Source organism: Poecilia reticulata, linkage group LG1 (assembly GCF_000633615.1).
Source record: "Poecilia reticulata strain Guanapo linkage group LG1, Guppy_female_1.0+MT, whole genome shotgun sequence".
Lineage (NCBI taxonomy): Eukaryota > Metazoa > Chordata > Actinopteri > Cyprinodontiformes > Poeciliidae > Poecilia > Poecilia reticulata.
The window spans coordinates 23,186,911-23,205,916 of record NC_024331.1 but is presented as its reverse complement, the minus strand read 5'-3'; the positions used below and the strand labels follow the sequence as shown (position 1 = coordinate 23,205,916).

At 38.4% G+C, this 19,006-nt stretch overlaps 1 protein-coding gene across 1 annotated transcript in view; it reads left to right on the top strand.

The window, feature by feature from the left end:
* The first annotated feature begins 1,883 nt into the window (after positions 1–1,883).
* palm3 (paralemmin 3) overlaps positions 1,884–19,006 on the top strand; it is a 35,302-nt gene continuing 18,179 nt past the window's right edge. The window contains exon 1 of the mRNA XM_008415698.2: positions 1,884–2,269. The gene's annotated coding sequence lies outside the window, so the exon portion shown is untranslated. The remainder of the gene's footprint in view (positions 2,270–19,006) is intronic.

The following is a 19,006-nucleotide window of genomic DNA, read 5'->3' as shown; positions in this document are numbered from 1 at the left end:
TTCGCACTCTGAATTACCTCCGACAAAGCAAAATAAGAGCAGAGGTCCAGACAAAGCTGTCCACTGCTTTTCCTGAATCTCTGTCTTTTTGCCTGCAACCAAAACAAAATGAGAAAAAAGAAATAAGCAGAAGAATTTAGCTGTTCATATTTGACATGCTGCAACATTTCTCATACAATCACAAGTTTAAGAGTTTTCTAAATAAGTATATTAAACAGATGCATTGCTTCACGAAGTCATAAAACAAAAGTCACTTATACGGCAGTGTTTCCTTGGAGGTTCATTCAAAGTCTGTTGCTTTATCTCATCTTATAAAATAATAAGCCAAACATGCATTGATAGCACACATCATCATAAGAACAATCTAAAGTTTTATTACAGACCGGCACCTAATCACCCTACTACTGCATGCTCTTTCACTTTACTGTCCCTGGCAGATGTTCCACTGTTTTCACCGCCACTATTATTCAATCCAAGTGAAACAAATGGAAGACATACTTATTGCAAAATGTTGATATGAACATTTTATCTTTATCTCTTGCTGTACTCACAAACTTTATTGCATTTTATTGGGATTTAATGTAACAGACACCTTCGACAATTAGGGAACAGAAGTCAGCTAATTAGTAAAAAGAGTTCACCGAAACTGACAGACAGAACAAGCAGAGCATTAATCAGAGGAGCAGCCAAGATGGCGTCGGTAACTCTGGAGGAGCTGCACAGCTCAACAACCCGAGAGGGAGAATCTGTCGACAACTTTGAAATGGTGGCACAATTTTAAAATGTATGTTAAAAGTGTTTGTAGTTATTACATTGTATGTTGTAACATTCTTTTCCCTTTTTTATAATGTTTGTTTGTGTATCTAAATTATCTATATTCATAAGGAAATCCAAAGTGCTTTACGAAACATCAAAGCAGAGAATAAAAACTTTTTTAAGTGTTTAAGAGATGTAAATATATCAAACACCTAAATAACTGCATAAAAGAAACTACAGTTAAAAGGTAGATTTAAGAGACTGGTTAAAAAGCCTGAATTGACATTGATGTTTAATTTTTTATTTAAATCCAAATGTAATCTTCAATCTCAAACTGCATCAGTGATTGAACAGTGTATTAAAAGCAATAGTACAAAACTATATTTTCAGTCCTGATTTAAAGGAGCCAACAGTTTCTGCAACATCTCTGGTTTTCAGGAAATGGGCTCCAAAGCTGAAGAACCTATAGAAACTTGCTTGTTTACTTCTGGTCATGGAAACACTGAGTTAGGTCCTATGTAAGAAATCTTCTATGGGTCTTAAGCAGTGCTTGACCAATGATTTATAAAGTGGTGCGATGTCCATTTGTGTCAGTGTTGGCCAGGACTCTTGCAGCAGCATTTTGGATGTGCTGCATTTTCAGCTGCCTTACTGATGTTTTACACAGACCAGTGAATATTTTAAGAGTGTCACTAAGACACCCTTAAAATATTCTGACATTCTGAATATGACAACGTGCACCGGATTTTCTCTGTCCGCTTTAATCTGCTTATGTTCCAGCTAAAAATGTGAACATGCACGTTTGTCTTTAAATATAAATTCAGTACTTCTAAGAACTTAGGGTCATAATTGTTACGGTCTTACTGCGCTAATGTAATTATATACTAAACTGCTTTTACATCAAGTGAGAGATGCAGGTGAGAGTAAATATCATGTTAATTTAAACTGCTATGTAAAAAAGCTGTAAGTCTCAGGATGAAAGTTCGTGTTAGGTGATGCATCTCAACCTGTTCCTAGAGGGAAGCCCAGTCCGTGTGAGTCTGTCTACTCCGCTGCCATTCAGAGGGAAAAGAACAGGAAACATGAAGCTGCAGCTGCAGTGTGAGGAGGGCTGGCCTCGCCGTAATGAGAGGAGTCAGGTAACCGTGCGGCTCACACCGACCTCGTTCCTCCTCACACACGGACTATAAAGACGCTGCAAGACCGAGGACATTATTACTTTTCGCACTCAGGCTGTGGCTGTTCACCTTAGGCTAACTTCGGAGGACTTTAAAGAAAGTTTGAACCTCTGACGTCGCCTCGTCCCGCTGTTTTCAATGTGACGATCGCGTGGCTGCGCAGCGGAGCGAAGAAAGCCGAGCCTTCTCAGGTGTTTTGACTCGTGTTTTTGCTCTTCCTTTTGGAGCGGGAAGCAGGATAATTATCCCCTTTACTTTTTAACGATTGGCGTTTTTTTATTATTACTATTTTTAAACTTGGTGTATTTTTTTCCACGACGCAAAGCTTTCAACAGGTGAGTGGACTTTGGCTCGGCTTTGGAAACATTTGAGCATGAATTTGTCTTGGTAAGTTCGGCGTACGTGCTCGACTGACACCTTTTGAGTCTGGGCCAGACGGTGGAAGTGAGCCGAGCCAGGTCTGCACCGCCTCAGCAGCTGTTGACTTGTCTGACCTCAGTTAAAGATACCATTCACTATTGCATGTTTTGTCATTATTAAACGTAAAAGTACCCTGTCGAGAAAACATCAACATGCGGGTCGTGAAGTATGGATATCGATTGTAGGATTTAACATTAGCCTGCACATAGTTTTAAAATGGGTTACGAACAGCAAATTCTGCTGCGTGTGTATTTGGGTTCATGACATCACAAGAGGTGCGAGCAGTTCAGCTGGCATTGGTAAACTGTATGGAGGACATGCAACTTTTGATAGATTATGACGCATTATGAAGTGATTGAGATGAGTGAGTTCATCCTTGTGTGTGAGAAAGTGTTTGACTCTCATTGCCCTCTTACCCATGATGATAAATGCTGTAAATAATGAAAGTGACATTGATTGTTTTCTGTGTATGTTCCTGCTTAGATTTTTCAATCGGATTTGTTTCCGTGCTTATTTGCCTCACATAAAATCTAGTGCTATACCTCTATAATTGTGGGATTTGTGAGTACTCAAGAGTAATGTGAAATTGAAGAGAAAACGTATATGTATTGCTTTTATTACTGATCAGATGATTTATACCTTATTTGATGTTATCGAAGGCAGATGTGTGGGAAAGCTAATTTTTGAGGTGCAAGATGTTACCATAAACTTGTAAATTACCTTTATAAAACAAAGGAAAACGGAGAAACTGACCACGTTGGCACGTTGTTCAGTAGTTGGCAAACTGTATCAATTGTTAGTTTCGTACAGCACCTAAAACTAACAATTAGAAGGCTTAAACAGCACTTCTGCTGGATGGCATATTTATATTTACAATTACTTACTTATCGCAATATATACCTGTCTCTAAGGATTCTGGTTTAAATCAGTTTTCTGTCATCAAGTCAAAATCTGCATGGAGTTTAGATTGTATTAAGCAATAGTTTGACATATTTGCTCTGTTGTTATTGGCTGAAGAGCTGCAGCTGTATCTTGCAACACCCCCCAGAATAAATCCATTCCATTCAAATTTAGATGTCAAATAAGGCCAGCCACTTTAACCACACGACTTTTTTTTTTTCCCCAACAAAATTCTGTGAAAAATACAAAGCTGCCTCTTTACTTTTAGACACAGCCGTACCAGATCTGTTTGACTTTATACCGCCAGAGCTGCTTAGCATGCAGCTGTGCATACTGATCTTCACAAGCAAGAGATACCAGCAGGGGCTGCTGAGGTGGCTCCTCTTTCTGTCAAACTGAAGAACTGAGGTACTTAAAGCCCCATCCAGGAGGTGTTACTCACCTCCCGGCTTAATTTGGCTCTCAGATGGTAGTTAGTCTCTTGAAGGTTTGTTTACAAGTGCACTTCTCCAGTCAAAGAAAAAAAAACCTCGTTAAGGAAAGGACAAATATCAAAGGACCAAAGCAGGCTGGTGGTACTGGTCAGTACTTTTCTATAGCATGTTCAAAAGAAATATTTTCACCCTTTTGCCTTACCTTCCTGTTCATTATGTTTTCATAAGACACCAAACATTATTTTAATAGGGTCTTCTGTTTAGCCTGGAGCTCTCATCACAAAATGACATCATGCCAGACTTAATCTAGTTCCAGTTGAAAGTCGGAAAACCTGTGAGATTTTAGTTACTTTGCTTAGAGTTGCTCTGATTAATGCACTGGTGACGGGGAATCTGCTGATTTTTAGCTTGACCAGGGGCTGGTATTCTTTTCACAATCAGGAAATTCCCCCCATATCTGAATGTTAACAGACAGAGGTAATGCACACTCCTCAGTGTGAACGCCGTTAGTGAGTGAAGAAGACTGAAGAATGCATACCTTCAGCATCAGATAGACGTTTAAAATTAAGTTGGAAGAAGCAGAGATATGCAAGAAGCTACTTAAAAGGAGACTGTATACACTTGCATATCGAGTCGTGCTGGTGGTCAACCTGTAACGGGAAGGTTGAATATTTTTTTGTAGCAAAGACTCAGTTTTATACTTCTGAGTTTCCAGCTCTGTCTGTCATGGATTCATGGAACATGTTTAATAGCTGTGTTAACCAAATCTTTCAATGTGAAATGAAAAGACTGTTTAAATATCAAATTTGTAATACTTTTGTTTTTAAAACAGTAGTAAAACCCGATTGAATCTTCTCTCATAAACATGGTACGGTATCCTCTGCTCCTAGATATCAGAAATCTGACACAGAATTCAGATCCTAACAGTTTATAAGTTCAACTATGAATATTTTTTTATGTATGAGTAAGTCATATTGATCTTTGATCTTGTGGTTGGTGTTTAACCTCGGATTTTCAATCCTGACATGTTTTTTATGAATTTGAAATGTTAACACTCTTGAGCACAAATCAAACACTGCATAACACTCAAGATGTCTGCCACTGTTCTTTAAAAATATTGACCGTTTAGCCAATCAGTGAGGCCATCATTTGCAAAGCTTAGTTTTTCATCTGTCTCTGGAAAATCTCTTCTGTAATGCACAAAAAATGGCACAGTGGGGTGTGCACTGGGTGGGATAGTTATTAAAGGCAGATAAAAGGGCAAGATGAAACTGTGGTCGTCAGCACCACCAATCAGCAAGTGTCTTATCTTTTCAAATGGCATTGAAAAGAACAGGATGAGAATGAGAGTCTGACAAGGCTCACATAGATTTTTTTTTTTTTAAACTGAAAGATAAAGGAGGGGAGACAAAAGAGTGGCTGGTAGTGATTAAATCCTCCACCTCTTTACTGGCCAACATGATCAAGGCTGAATTTTAAGCAAGAGGAAAATTTCTTACTGTCCCATCACCTCCGGCATATGTTTCAATCATGTACAGTATCACCATAAGACGTGTTACATTTATAGATGTCCCTCTGCACTGTCGTTATAAGCAGAAGCAAACTTATTCGTGGTTAAATTACGAAGGGGGAGGGGGGGGGTTGTTTGTTTTTTGGGAGTAAAAAGTGTTTTCTTTTCAAATACATGCTGTTCTTTGTCTTAAGGTGCACAGGACACAAACAAACTTCTCTTCAGGGTTGCTGTTACAGGCAAGCAGAAATTTGGCCTCAGGTGACAGAGAATACATAGAAAAATGGAACCAAAACAGAGAGGCCATACACAATGTTATTTTGACTTTAATTTAATGTTCCGCATATTAAAAAGAAGCAAGAAAACAAGCATAGGAGGCACAGTCCCATGACATTTTTAAGACCTAGCAGACCAGGTATGGAGCTGGGAATGTAAAGCAAAACAAGTTTACATCTTTGTACTTTATTAGGAAGGTCTGCGAAGTGAATATTGACTGAAAGATTTCAGTCAATACTCCTTCATTTTCTGCATGTGATTTTGTTAAAAGCAAACGGGAGAAGCTACCAATATGAGCTGAACTTCAATAAATTACTATTTGTTCTGTTGTAAAATCATTTTAATTGCATGTGGTTTTGAAGAAAGACTGAATAGCAGGATTTTTAAAATTTTCTTGTAGGATTCTTGTTTGTCCAAAGTTAGTGACTGTCAGGATCCTAAGCATTTTTTCAGACTATAAATCTTCACTGTGATGAAAGGGAAACTAAAACCTGCTGTTAAAATGTTGGAGACACCCACTCATTCAGTTTAACAGTATAGGTGTCACTCTTAAACCTGTGTCTGCTGTGCTAATATAGACTAAATTGCTTCCCACAGAGCTCACCTGACTTGCAGCACATTTCTGCATGATGTCATATTATCTGTCCAAACATGTCTGAGATATCTGCCATGCCTCATCGCTCAAATATGAACCATAGTGCAATTCTCTTTCATTTTACTCTTGCTGTTTATTTCTGTAATAAGGGGGTGGGGGAATTTTACAGCATTCTTTCGAAATCCCTACAGAGTTGTAAGATGTTGCAAGAATTATGTTGCTAGTATTTCCACAGCTGGACTTAAATGGTATTCAATGATAGAAAACCTGATAATTATTGACAACATTTGTGTTGGTAAATGTGAATTGGCAAATTAAGTACCAAACAAAGACTTGGTGCTTCTCAGAACTGAGCAAACAACAGAATTACCATAGCAGGTCAAATAAATGTTTTTGTTGTTGTTGTTGTTTACTTAAATGTAATGGTGTAGGGTGCTTCTTAAGACTTTTAAAGATAAGTCATGTGACCCAAATGTACTGTGGGAAAGAGAAGAGCTGATGGGCTTTCAACAGTTCTGCTGGGAAACGGTGATTCTTATGTGGATGTTTTGTTCTGAATCTTCAGGTTTCTGGTTGTTATTGTTGACGCTACTTTCTAGAACCTACATATCGCAAAGAAAATTTCACACTGGAATATTGTTGAAGATGGAATTGAGGCAAAACTCAGGTGTAACCTTGCCTTGAGGACTTTTTCATTCTAATCTGGTCAAACATTTGTTCAAAGTGCTTAACATTTTTTTATCAAAACACTCAGTCAACTGCTACAGGACTGTCATGTGGACAGGTTTGATCTAGAGAACTAGTAAACTAGTAGATCAATACTGCTCATATTTTAATTCTTAACGATTCTGTGTTCAAAATTTTTTTCTAGTTCAGCCCAATAATCCACAAGGCAGGTGTACCTTTAAAGCTATATTGTAATTTGATGACAGTGTCTCTTCTGACTTGTGTATATAAATGTTTGTTAAAATGCTACAATGTGCCATAGACTTTGGCAAAAAACCTATTTGTCTTTGATTACACTTCATATGAGAGAGCTTGTTTGAAATTCTTGACATCCATTAGAAATTGTGAGAGTACGTGGGGAAAATTGAAGGCTATACGCCCTCCCATAGCACAGCATATTGTTGTAGAGCATCCTTATTATGCTTACTTGAGAACAGCTGTTTTCATCAACACAGCGGGATAAAAGCAGCAGCTCTCTGCAGCTGGTTTGTGGCAAGTCATGGCTAAGGGAGAGCGCTCGGCGATGAACAGCGGCTGTGCATTGTGGCGGTTCATAACTTTACTACAAGACCACATATGAATACCTTCAAGTTTGAGAAGCCACAGTAGCAAGTATTATTATACAATACAAGATGCCTTAAACTGACGTGTAGGTGTTTGCCAAACATGCTGAAGAGGTAATTCAGTCATTTGATTCAGCTGTGTTGGAGTACAAGTCACCAGGGCAGCAGATCTTGGAAACCCCTACAATGAAAAGGGGTATGCAAATTTTTAAAAATGCAACTCAAATGTAAATAAAATATATATTTTCTTTTGCCCATCATCTTTCTTTTGTACATCATCTTTGTATCTTTTGGAAAATGGATGTGTCTTTTCCATTCAAAAACAAATCTCTTCATTTAATGAGAACAATGAAATCCTTTTCTGCTTAACTGTACATCTTATAAATGTTATAGACTGTTCAGAAAGGCCATTGCATTAATTTTCTGGTTGGCATCCAACAGTTATCAACAATAAAAATAATGTAAATCTGTCAGGATGCAAAATGGCAAATGATATGTTGCTTTCATATTAAATGTAATTGCGAGTTAAGTGCAAAAGGAAGAGATTACTGCCAGGCAGGACTGATTATCACTTTAGCAGCCACCAATTAAGATCCACCTCTCTCTTCAGTCAGCATTTTAACATTAGCTGACCAAGTTCAGGATGTTTTTTTCTTTTTATTTAATTTCCTCGTTTCATGCTATGGATTAACTGAAAGACAGCAAAATGCCAGCTAATGCAGGATTTGATGTATATTTCTTGACAGGATTGGTGTCCTGGTGATGAGAGAAACTAATGTATAGCAAGCCTTAAGTGGTGCCAGGAAGCTGTCTACTGTTGCACATCCTTCCAAAGCTGGAACTAATCTGTGATGTGGTTTATGTGGTCAATTATGTGGTAAATCATGTCTTTGTATCTCTGCCAGTTTACAACTAATTTAGAGGAAGCTCACCTGCTGCTGAATTGTGCAGAGTGCCAAAGGAAGATCTAAGTCCCACGCTGAAATGAGTCAGCTTCTTTGGTGGCTGAGCTTCTGTTCTGCAAACTGCTAGAAATGTGTTTTCCATGTGCAATATGGACATTTTACATCAGAGGAGGTGGAATTCATTTGATTTCATTTCTCTTGAAGCTGTCAGACATTGTTCTACCTGGGCATACAGTTAAACAAATGAGTCATTCTCCCTGCTTTGCTAGAGCTCTGCAAGTCTAGCTCTATCAGTGCTGGATTTATTCACATCGCAAATCATTTTGTCCATTTAAACATTAAAGATAAAATTCAGAAGGCACCTGCAGTCCAAAATGTGACGCTTTTCTGTAGAAGATAAGTCTTTATTAGTCGACTCTGGCACAACAGCAGGTCAACTACTTCTTTTCTTCAAAATAAAAGTCTGTTATAAGGTGTCAAGTTTAAATTGTTAGTTTAGTATTTGTTGAGAAAGCTTATTTAAAGTCCCCTTACCTATTCCACAATATGTGATAAAGCAAATGCCTCCTCAGAGTTGTGAATCCAAGCAGGTATTTGCACCATCTGTTTGAGCTACATAACTCTGATGGTGGTTTTTAAGGATCTAGAATCTGAAATGACTGTTGTTATGTTTGGTGCTGTTTTGTTCACCCCAAAATCAGTTTCCAAATAGAGTTACATCAGGTCACCAACGTGACCAATCTACTGCTCGGTCCGAAAACCTTTTTGCATCACTGGTAGTTGTGAAACCGAAATCAAAGATGGTGTGTCACTTTGCTTTCCAGATGTCATAAGTTGTTTGAAAGTTATCCCAGGAGACTCACCTGATCCAAAAAAAAATCAATTTATGAAGTGGACTGAAACAGTCGGTCTACGCAGTCACTAGCTTGCAAGCTTTTGCCATGCTGACGATTTATTTACTTTTCTCACAGAGATATGACATGTTTTTATTACAGGTGAGAGGCTTTACATAACCTCTCTGTATCTGGGACTCATAATAACAGCTTAGAATAACTTCTCCAGGCACTTTCACACGTTGACACCAACTGGTTAAAGCTTTATGATGTAAACTTTAGCTTAGAGGAGAAACACAGAGACGTTGATGACAACTTGTGCCACGAGAAACGGTGATCTAGTGATAAACATAGAGAAGATTTTCACCAGAGAACAGCTATTTTTGGACTGTGCTAGAAACACTAAGTTAGATTACATTTAAAAGATTTATATTTTCCAGGCTAAATCTGTTGTACCAACATCAAGATGCATGTGCCACCAAGTAGCATCAGTTTCTCACCTTATTTCAGTTATTTAATCACATCAACAACCTCAGAGTCTTTAGTGACGTGCAGTTGTCTTTCTTGTCTTGTAAGAGAGGTCAAAGTGGACTTTAAGCTATTGAAGTTTAAAGTACTTTTACTATTCAAACTCAATAGTTAGAAGGAAATTTGTTTGTTTCACTTATGAAATTATGGGAAGGTGAATCAACTTGAGAGCTGGTTACTCGACTAGTAATTTTACTTTGAAGTTTGTTTTTTTTAGATACAGGCAATTAGAGCTTAAGTGGCACTATATGAAATCAGTGTTGAATGTTTTGTTTCATCCTAATCAATCAGATTAGATTCAACCTGCAGTTTGTTATCTGGAAAAATGTGTGTCGTTGTGGCCAGGGCTCCGAGGCCCAGCAGCCTCACAGTTTTTTGACTTTTTGACAATAGGCAAAATGAACTGAGACTGGATTACACCGGCCGTGCATTCCTTTCCAAACCTGTTTGAAATGCAAACACAGACACATTAATCCTGCGCACAGAGACAAAGGACTGGAACACGCCAAAACATGCCATATACATTTCCGTTTAAAGTCCGAAAGGTACAGTCTGCATTTGTGTTGGAGGGAAAAACATCCTCAAAAAATAAAAAATAAAAAATAAATTAAATCTTAGATGAGTTTGAGCGGGCCGTGTTCACTCTGGTTTAGATAATGCTTCATTTCTCTTCTATGTTTAGCTTGTGAATAAATAGAGCCTGAAGCAAATCTTAGTATACCCACCAAACAAGATAGTTTTCATTTCAGCGCGTTTGCCTAATGTTATTCTGTTTCTCTTTAGGACTACCACCTGTCAAAACATGCTTCTCATTCCTGTAGTTTGGTCTTTGTAAAATTGCTTGGTGAGTGATTAAGCCACAGCAAAGCTTGAACAGATAAATTGCAGCCATCTGTCTCCGGATAAAAAATGTTCAGATGCTCTGCAGATTTGCCACTAAAGATTCTAAAGTTGCTCAAAACTCACAGTTGAAAGACTTTTCCTTTTCTCAAAAAGCTGAAAGCAGACAAGACAAACCTTGTTTATGCTACTGCAACTCCACCAGCTTCACTATGAATCTTAGTTGGTGTTTTCATGATCATTCAATTTGTTGCGCATAAAAATAGAATTAAGATGTAGTTTTCTTACAATGACCTTGTCCACTTTTGTGAATTGCATAAATTCACAAAGGTGAATTTATTCAGATGTTGCATAACAGCAGAAATGAGAAAATGGGATTTTCATGGTGTAATGTCAGTTAAGATAGTAACTACTGTCCAGCCTTTATCATGGCTGAACAAAGTTTGACAGAAGTAACAGTCATGCTGCACAGTTTTTAGATACTTATATTTGTTGTAGGAAGCTGGTGTGTCTTTCAAACTTAATTTCTTCCCACTGATTGTCCCACATACCCAGCACATTTCCACTTCTTGGTAGACTTTCTTGTTGTCCTTGCTAAAACTTTGGTTTAACTTCATAATTATGAACATTCTATGCTTAATCATCAGTGTGCAAAAGCACTCTGGCTCTGGAAAAAGCCCCAAGTCTTGAGTAAGACTACACTTAAGATACTGACAGGCTGGAAACAGGCACAGCACAACGTGTCAGTGGGAACCTGATGAATTTGAGAATTCACAGCCTCAGTTGCTTGTTAGGACTTGTCAGTACAGGTGCCTCGCAACCTGATTTCCCCCTATTCTCATCACTTCTTCAACTTCTTGTTCTGTTGCACATTTGAACCTTTCTGGTTGCCTGCAGGATTTTTCCATTTCTCCTTCTTGTGTGTGTGCGGGATTCATCCGTCTGTTGTTCGGTTCTTCTTAGAGCTGAGTCAGATTAAGCATTTTAAAAGACTGAGAAATCCCAAAAGTACATTTCCATCCGCACACTATCTTGTGTGATGTTCAGGATAAAGAGCTTTAATTGATATAGTTCACTACTGTTCTGTTAGTGCCTCAAGGAAACTTTACTTTCAGTTATAATCACCCATCTGCAGAGTTAAACATAAACACAGTGCATTCCACATCAAGGTTAAAATGCTGCTTTCCCTCTTACCATGTATTTTAATATGTCCCTCAGCTGCCTTTGCACAGGGTTTCTAAGATAAAGCTGTTGAGAGACAGAGTTTGTGTGTCCCAAAACAGTAAAGGAACACTGATAAACCGTCTTACTGCAAAGGGAGGCGGGGAAGGGGGCAGCTGATAAACCGCTGCCTCCTGCTCTGAACAAGGTCATCACTCAGAGTAGTTGAAAACAAATGGTTTTGCACTGAACTGAAATTCAGCCCAAACTGAATTTTTTTTTTTTTAAATTTGGGCCATGGAGAGTTCTGTCTCAGTTTGTGAATTATTTCAGACTAAATTATATGTTTGTTGTAAAGCTCAGTTTAAGCTATTGGAGATTTATCATCCAGTTAAAAGCAAATATTTAGATACACTGGATGACCTAAACCATGACATTTTCTCTCATTTACCCAAATTATTTCTAAGTGGTTTAAGTCAGAACACCAAGAGAGAGAGCTTTTTAGAGTCTCTTTGAGTTCAGAGGTTTACGTTGCATTTGGTAGAATTGCCTTCTAAAAATGAAAAACTTGGGTGAGACGTCTTGTCACAAACTTCCCGCAATAGGTTTCTGGAGTTTTGGTCCATTTGTCCCAACAAAACTGCTGTAACTTAGGCAGGTTTGTTGGCAGTCTTGCTCACACACACACATTTTCAGCTGTGCCAACAAATTTTCTACTGGACTGAGATCAGGACTGTGTGACGGTAATCTTATGAAGGTCATTTTTCATGACTAATATACTGAGACGTTGTGTCATTATTTTCACGTTAGGTTCCTTCCTCATGATGCCATCCGTTTTAAGAGGTGCACCACTCCGTCTGGACCAAAACACTTAATAACAAAATGCTGCCACTGCAAATTTTCTAAGTTGGGACAGTATTATGATGCTTACAAGCTTTATGATGTTACTTTTTATTGTAAAAACACAACTTCATTATGCTCCTTTCACCCAGCAATTTAAAATGAGAATTAAAAGTCCTCATCTCTGTGCAGTTTCTTCTGTGGTTACAAGGTTGACATATTATGAGCTGACTAGTGAGGTTCTCTCAGAGTTGTAATCGTTGACTTATAAAACGGTAATTTGGTTTTGTGGGTTGAAGTGATCTGTGTGAGCGGCTGGATGTGAGTGCTGTGGTACATTGCTTGATCCTTATCAGTCTTTGCCATTAAAACACACTGGATGAGTTCCACTGAAGCGCACCAAGATGAACCTGATCTCAGCCCTGATCTCATATTACAGTTTCCTCAGTAATAGTATTTTTGAAAACGGAGCAAAACTGGGAAGTTTGCAGTTTCAGGGAGCTATGCTTTGCCACATGCTCTGGTTTTTGGTGGAAACAATGTGGACTCCCGTTCAGAATAGGGGCTCGTGTTGTTTATCTTTAACTTTTCCAAATATTTTAGACTTATTTTTCTGGATATTCCTGCTAATCTCTATAACCCTTTCTGTTGATGGAATGAGTGGATCATTTATGTTTGTTGCTTTGGTCAGAATTTCCATGGTCCTACATCCTTCTAGATCTCTTCTTTCAAATGTACAGATGCAGCTGGCAGATGGTGATTTTAGCCTAGTTTACTTATCAGAAAACCCCACCAAAAACTGTGCCACTCAAAGAGCTTTCGTGTAGCCATTTTCGCTAATTAGATTTACTTCAGCCATCTGTATTTTTGGCAGGAGGCATAAGAAGTAAACAAACTTGCTTGACCTTGTCGCGAGGCTCGCTAAATAGGAGTTATTAGAGACATTTCTTGTGTTTCTAGTTTAATTTTTAATAAAAATGTCTGGTAACTATGTCTAATATGGTGAGATTACAGAAAGAAGCTGTATTTACCAAATTTACCAAATATTAGCTATCTTTAGTCATCATGAATTATTATTTAAATTCCATAGTTTGTTTAGGAAATTGATTGCTGAGTCAACATTTGGACAATGTTGACCACAATCTCAAACTTCTGATCTTATTTGCAATTATTCCACCGATTTTGATAAACTTCATAATGTTTTCTCAGAGTGCATAATAAAAAATGAGAACAAATCTTCCTTTATTTTGCATTGTGTACAAAAGATTTGTATGTAGCATGTTTTTATGTTTTTTTTTTTTTTTTTGCAGTCTGTACTAAAATAAGTTTTAATAATGATTTCATTTAAATTATCAGAATATTTTTACGGTATGGTAACTGGCAGTAGTTTTATAGGGATTCAAAAGAAAGTACTGTTGGTTTTCTTGAGTTCTTTAAAAAGCCCTAACAATGCCTTTTTAGATTACTCATTCAGATTTAAGTGGAAGGAAGGGAAATAGTTTAAAGACAAGACTCTTATAATCAGTTGCTTTAGTTTGAAAATTGACTCTTGAAATTATACTGCTTAACAATTCAAGTAAAGAATAAGACATTGTGCTGACACAGCACTGGAAGCTTTATTCACTATGTACACTGACTGATGGGAAGAAGTTGCAACAATTAGTCGTGGGTTGACTAGCCTCTATCTTCTAAGATTGCATGTCACGGGTTTTGTTTTCAGTTGACACCGATGTCAATTGTCACATGCTTGGTGTAGCCACAGCTTATTTGTGCAGTTTCTTGGTTCATTTACCAAACTGATTGTTTGCAAAAGAAACGCATGCAACTAAATATGATTTTTCTTCTCTCTGTTATGACTGCCTTAATCTGAGGAAAAGTATGAGGGAGACCGAAGGAAATTATTACCGATTTAGCTGTGAAACCTGGAAACATCTGTCACATTGCATTCCTGAGCAGTCGCAGCAGAGTTTAGACGGAGAGCGGTGGGTGTGTGTTTTGTGTACAATTGTTTCTGCAGTGGGCAGCAGCAGGCAAAGGCTAAGATCTATCCACCTCCTGCTCAACAGAGACTCTGCACTGCACACACACTAGTCTTATGTGTGTGTCCTTTTGTATGTTGGTGTGTGTCAGTCAGTGTGTATGTGTGAAGCCTGATGGTTCACCGTTGATCCCCCTCAATCTCTCTTATAATTGCAAAGGGAGTTTGCTTCTTTGAGTTTTTTTTTTTTTTTTTATCACCGTCTCTTCTCTCAACTGTTTAGTCAGATTGTCAGTGCATTAAACTTCCTAACCATTGAACAGTGGGACCTGTTAGAAGATTTCTTTTGATTTTTCCCTTGCAGTCATGCCTTTGAAGCTGTGAAGCTTATGGTCTCCCTTGTGATCATTTGAGCAGGCTTACCGTATGTATCTCAAAAGTTAACCCACAGGTATTTATGTGACAGGCAGATTAACTTCTTGTGTGTTCAGAGATGTACACATTATGTGGACCTCGCTGTCACTCACAGCCTTTTCACACTTCGTCACGCTACAGCCACAAACTCCTGTGCTTTATTGGGGTTTAGTGTACTCTGTAATGTAATGTAATTTACTCTGTAAATTACATTTATGTCTTGGTTTCTTTAGACATAAGACTTAGTGTGATGTATAATTCTGTATTGTGGTTTTTGGTGCAACTTTACTACATTGGCATGGCTGTAACTGCAGCCGTCAGAGGTTCAGATCAAAGCATATGTATGTTTTAGAATGGCCCAGTCAAAGGCCATGCTGAAATCAAAATAGGAATATTTGATAAAACTAGAAAAAAATAGTTGTTTCCAGATGGTCTTCATCCAACCCAGCCATAGCTTCAGCTATTTTACAAAGATCAGTAGACAAAAAAAATATTCAGTGCGAAGAGAGACATGCACTTACTATAGCAACACAAAGGTGTTAAAAGTATTGACTCAGAGGGGCTGAACATAAATACAATGCAGACTTTTCACATTTTTGTTTATTTGGAATAAAAAAATTTTTTAAAAAGCAAACCATCAGTCAATTTTCTCCCACTTGACAATAATGCACCGTGTTTGTGGATGTACGGGGCCAAAATGTGAACAGATTCAAGAGGTGTAGATGTCAGACAGCAGTTAGACCTTGCATGCTCCAAAATGCTCCTGTCCATTAGCTGTGACATATAACTGTCCAGAACGTTGCCGACAGACGCGCGCAGAGCTGGAATGTAGTGTTTTCGTTCTGCTGACCTGGACTGTCAATCAGAAGAACCTTGTGCTGTGTCAGCAGTGCCATCCAGGCTCCACAAATTCCACCCATACCACCCACACGTGTACGGCACACACAGACCCACAGCCTTCCACTGGGTGAGAGATTTATTTCTATCTCAATACGCAGGATATCCATCTCTAATAATGTGATTCCTGCTGCAGTCTGTAAAGCAACTAAAAATCAATAACTGATGAAAAAGCACTTTTACAACAATTCACTCCGTCCATCTCTCTAGCCACCGAGCGATTGCCTCTTTCATTTCTCCCGGCTGCAATTGAAGTTCAAATTCATCTAAGAATTTGCTTTACAGCTTGCTGCCTGTTTGAGTCGGGCTCTTCCTGAGCGATGGCCGGCGACGACAGCGGAGGATGCTCGGGTTCAGGGATCGTGCGAGTGCATGTTCCGTCTATAATCGTCTGGTCGACATTGTTTGTGCTCTTCCTGTTCCTAAACACACGGGTGGGAGGATATTTTCAATTTCCAACGGCCTTGACCTGGTTTCTGTCTGTTTCGCAGGAAATTCGAAACGACTCGGGTTGAATTTTTACCTTCACTCGAAATAGCACAAGCTTTATTTTTGTGAGTCTTCTGTTATCCCAAGTTTATAAGTACTTCAATGGACACCTGCAATATTCACTATATGCTGTGTAATAAGACTTTTTTGAAAAACAAAATCATGGATATTCTGATCCAGAAAAAGAATTTTGATTCTCTAAGCCATCCTGGTTTTTACCTCCTGCACCGTTTTTGCTTTTACAGTAATCTCCCACCTCCATTCAGCAACGTCTCAGAAAAACACTGCAGAAACCTCAGCTTTCTGTAAAGCAGGGCAGGCAGCAGCATAATTATCGTACAATAGGGAAAGTCACACGGTGGCCTTTTAATGACGCTCTCTGCCCCCACACAATCTCTACTATATTCAGAACCATTTATTTGTTTTGTGCGTGGAGCTTTTTCTTCTTTTTTTTTTTTTCTTTATTAGAGTTTTCTTTGCCTTCTGTGTGCAGATCCTCAAAATTTAAATGCATACAGCTACAGTCAAAAGTTTATAAGTAAGCACTCATCATGAACAGGTATCTCATATTATGTTTGGGCTTGCAATGATGTGGTTATGCACACATGTTCCAGAGTGTTATGATGATCCAGCTTCAGTGAATTTTAACAATCTGACGCACACATTTAAATTTAGTGTGGATTTTGTGCCATCCACACAAGTTTAAAGTCATGTGAATAATGCCAAACATGTACATACACCCCGACCATATTTGGCCACTAAATGTCACTAAGCAAGTTGGAAACCACACTCCTCTTGTTTTTGTCCATTCGCAAACTACTATTTTACCAAGCTTCATATCAGACATAGCAGAGCTCTTTTAAATTGATTGGTTTCCTGGTAAACTGTTTGGTTTTCCCTGTTGTTAGCCTGTTTCATCCGTTTCAAAACCAACTTCGATGTGCGTCATCATTCTGTTGGAAAAACCAATTTTGTCTGGTTTCAGACTTTGTGCAATTTTCACTTCCCAAAAGTAATTAAGACCTTCCCTTTGAGTGTCGACTGTGATTAAAAAGCTACCACTGACCCTGTTTAGATGGCAAAATCCAGCCGACCCGCATGTTATGCAGTTGGACCAGAAGTTTGCATGCACCGAATGAGAAAACACAATATTTTTTTTCTCATTGTCTGCAGTTCAATCAGACCAAACTTTTCTTTTCTTGTTTTAGTTTACTAAAATTACAAAAATGATTTCTATCTGCTAAGTGTCACAAGAATGAGAAAAAGAATATTTCAGAGATTTATTGATTTCTTGAAAATCACAAGGATAAATACAGAGTGATTGCTGTCTCTTTAAACAATGAATGAAAAACCAGATGATGATGTCATGGCAGTGGAAACCTCTGACACATTGGCGCCACACCTGCGGATGTATTGTAAGGCCACCCCTGGACCACAGTGCTTTTCTTGTTTGACACAATGGGTCAAACAAGAAGAGTAAGACTCGGGAGCAATTTCAAAATGCTTTAAGGTGCCACATTAATCTGTTCCAATAATTATTAAGAAGTATAATTATGATGACATTATGGGGATAGCTAACTATCAGGTGTCTCAAGAAGGAAACAGGTTAGTCCCAGAGTTGAACGTGTTTTGGTTCAAAACGTTCAAATCAACATTCACCTTGAAATGTATGGAAGCCATTACACCAAAAGAAACCTAAAAAAGCCAGATTGCAGTTTACCAGTGCACACAGGGAGAAAGACCTTCATTTTTGGATTTGTGTCCTGTAATCTGATGAAGCTAAGGTAGAAATGTTTGGCCATAATAACTACTGTTACAGTTGGAGCTTCTAACATCCTAAATGTGATGCATAGGAGTGGCAGTATCATGTTCTGGGGCTGTTTTTCTGCAGGACGAAATGATAGACTTCATAAAATACATGGAATCATGAGGAAAGAACATTATGTGGAAATTTTTGAAGCAACATTTAAATACATTAACCAGTAGTGACACTAAGCATACAGTCAAACTGGTTATAAAGTGATTTACAGACAAGAACGTGAATGTTTTGGTGTGGCCTTCATAAAGACCTGCTCTCACTTTGTAGAGAATTTGTAGCCAGATTTGAAAAGGCATGTACAAGCGAAGTGGCCTGCAAACCTTACCGAGTTGTACTGGTTCTGTCAGGACGAATGGGCCAGAACTCCAGCAAACTATTGTGAGAAGCTTGTGGAAGGATACCCAAAACATGTAACCCATACAGTCATACAGTCCAAAGACAATCCTGCCAAATACTGTAGAAACTTCTCTAAACTTTGATTTTGAAGACTTTAATAAATAAATCTCTCATTACTGTGGCATTTAGCAAACAGAAAATGTCTGTCTTTGGTGTTTGCAAACTTTTGGCTTCAACTGTTGAAACTGGAAGGCACCAATCTCTCCTTTCTCGATCATTGATCCGATCACGTGCTTCTTGGGTGTCACAAAATGGGAGCTGTTAATACTTGGCGATTCTTAAAGTTTGCATTCCAGACCTCCTTCTGCTCTGCCATCTGTTTCCACAGAGCTGATGTCACTAAACTCGTGCTTTGTGTGCAGCTCTCCTAACACCTCACAAAGCAAATATACATTGTTATATAAACATGCACACACGCATTGCTTGGCAAATATACACCGCATTCTTTTGCAATTGGGTGGGAGGAAGGTCTGCTGAAAAGTTTGCAGAGACTTGAGAGGCAGCTGGACTTCTGTGGAGACGAGATTTAAGTCTGTCTGCATTAACAA